This window comes from Quercus suber, unplaced genomic scaffold, assembly GCF_002906115.3.
Source record: "Quercus suber isolate HL8 unplaced genomic scaffold, Cork oak 2.0 scaffold_18, whole genome shotgun sequence".
Classification (NCBI taxonomy): domain Eukaryota; kingdom Viridiplantae; phylum Streptophyta; class Magnoliopsida; order Fagales; family Fagaceae; genus Quercus; species Quercus suber.
In genome coordinates this window covers 2188768-2191897 of record NW_027069483.1, presented here as the reverse complement: position 1 = coordinate 2191897, position 3130 = coordinate 2188768, and positions in this window count along the sequence as shown.

Sequence of the window (3130 nt, the reverse complement as noted above, 5' to 3'; positions counted from 1 at the left end):
GAAGAGCTCGTGACCTATTAAGGGAGAATGGATACACTTCTCCTCAATTTCTGCTATTCTTTGCATAAACAAGTTGATGGTTTGCAATTGTTTCTGAATTTCTTGTAATGTCTATTCATGGTAGTCGAGGACCTTAGACATAGTTGCAATCCTCTCAGAATTTTGGGAATTAAAAAGTGTTTCAGTCATGGTGGTGAATTTGGATCAATCTTGCTCTGATACCAATGTTAAGATTTATGAAAAATTGGGATTTTGAGTAGTCACTTCGAGAGGACCTAGGCCTCCATTTCGCAACAGAGAGAGAGAGAGAGAGAGAGAGAGAGAGAGAGAGAGAGAGAGAGAGAGAGAGAGAGCCAGCCTAATCAAGATATTATTTCTTAACGAATGTCCAATAACAATGCCTCAGAATTCTTCTACATTTGGCAATTGTAACTGCCTCTAACCAACTAACCAACTACATCTAGCTGACACTAACTAACTTTTGTTTTACCCTCTATGCACACTCACATGCACACATTTGCATAGATACATGCATACACTTGCACAAATACACGCATACACTTGCACAGATATACACACTCCACAATGACATACACTTGAACCAATAGATGCCTAACAAATTGCTACAAAAGAACTTCAAAATCCTTAGTCCCTGTCTTCAACCTCAATTTTTTTTTTGAGAATAAACTCTCAAAAAGTTAATATAACACACCAAAGGCTCAAAACACCCCCAAAAAAAAAATGGTGACATACATATTTGGGAAATGAAAATTTTGGTTTGGATTTATGAATTGCTTTCATTGAAACAAAAACAAGCAAATTACAATTGGGAACCAAAACCTTCTTCTCTTGAGTAATACCAAAAAAATAATAATAATAATAAATAAATAAAATAGGGGAGATTGTAAAGGTTCCCACCTAATTAAAACAACCACTGCAATTCGTTTTGGCATTCTTGGGTTTTGTTTTGAAAGTGCCGGGGGAGAAAAAGACTAGAGGAGTAAAGTTAAGGTGGGAGAAGAAGGATAACTAAGATTTAAGTGCTTTGTTGTGTTGGCGGGCCCAAGATGATGAGGTGACTAGCCACATATGAAAGTTGTGAACAAAGTTGTGATTTTGAATATGATGCGCATCAAAATTACTCTATGTTAGTTTTTGGTAGGTTCAAAAAAATTCAACTCGCACATCAAACCAACCCGGAATTTTAAAGGGCAAAACCTCCTAATAACTTGCCTTGCACCACGCACCTTCAACATTAATTAAACCCATACGGGTCGAAGCTGGGAAGGTTGGATTTTTGCCCAGTTCCTAGTGACTAGTGCAGTGGCGAAGCACCATTACTGTTAGGAGACCAGAATTTTTTTTAAACTCTTAGGTATAATTTTTTTTTTTTTGACTGAGCTTAGGTATAAATTAAGAAAAATTGAAGTTTGTATAAATTTTTAAAGGGTAAATAATAATAAAAACTTGCTTTTGAGGTTAAGTAGAATGACAGTCTCCCAAGAAATTTGATTGAAATAAAGAAATCATCCAAGAGCATTTTTTTTTTTTCATATATATATATATATATATATATATAATGATGCCAAATATTATTAAAAAAATAGATCAAATCATATTTGTTAAAAAGCCTTACCAAAAGGGGGAAGATTAATGGAATATTATCAGGACATCACTGAACAAACAATAAGACAGCCAATTGATTCTCAAAAAAAAGAAAAAAGAAAAAGAAAAAAAGATAGCTAATTATTCATATTCATACTGGAACGTTAATTAGGACATGAATTGATCAGACAAACGATAAAACAGCGCTCGCCGCATGCACTTGGATAATCTCTCCAAGGCATATCCTTCCCTTATAGTTAATGGTTTTAATTGATGGGGTTCATATTCCCCGTCGGTACCGCCAGTGGGACCAATAATCTAATATTATTCCCAACCTTTATCAAGTTTTGAGTTTGACATATACATTATATAATCCAAAATATAATTTGTTATTGTTAGGATATTCTTTTATCAAGTGGGACTAATAATCTAATATTGTTCCCACTTTTTCTTTTATCACTTTCCTTCCGAAGATAGTATTATTTCTGCATTCATGATATAATAGAATCTTAATTTATTTATAATTGTCGTTAAAAACATTTTCGATTTCTTGAAAAAATCTTTTCAAAATTATGTTTTGAACCTGAAAAATAGGAAACAATTTTATGAAATTATATTTAGAGAACATTAACCAAACAATATATTCAACGATGGGACAAACCATTTTTTAGTTTTCCAAACAAAATTTTTTATTTAAATCCTCTTACCTGACAAGCCCTAAAATACCCATAAAATAGATGTAATTAAAACAAAAATGTCAAAATCGATAAGTAAGGTTGTAAATAAACCAAGTTGTTTATGAACAGCTCGAGCTTAGCTAAAAAAAAAAAAAAACTTGTTTATTTTCGTTTGCCAGTAAGCAACCAAACTCAATTCCAATTTTAGACTCAATTATTAAACAAGCCAAGCTTAAACATAATAATGTGTACGTAAACGAGCTCGTGAACAAGAAAGTTCAAATTAACTATATATGATACTATATATTTATATGTATACTTGTCTAAAAGTAAATCTATATAAATTTGAAATTGGGTTTTATAAGTTTGTAATTGGTTCTTATGATATAAAATTATTATTTGTAGTTTATTCATAACATAAACAATTTATTTGTAGTAAAATTCATAAATTTATGAAGGATTAAAACAATAAGTTAAACAAGTAGCTCATGAAAAAGCTCGAGCTTGCTTGACATGTAAATGAATTAAGCTTGAATGTGTAATCTTGTTTGGTGACGAGTTAAAGCTCGGCTCATGTTTGAAATAAAGTTAAATGAACAAATTTGAACTTTTAATACTCAACTCGGCTTAGATTGTTTACAACCCTATTGATAAATATATAAGATTTAAAATAGGGAACTCCGCTTAAAGATACTCATGACCCCTATTGATGAAAGGATAAAAGAGAATCGTTTGTAATTGTTTAGTTATGTTCAAAGAATAGCAATTAATGCACCAATAATAAATAGTGAGTTTTTTTTTTTTTTTTTTTTTTTTTTTTTTTTTTTTTTTTTTTTTTTTTTTTTTTA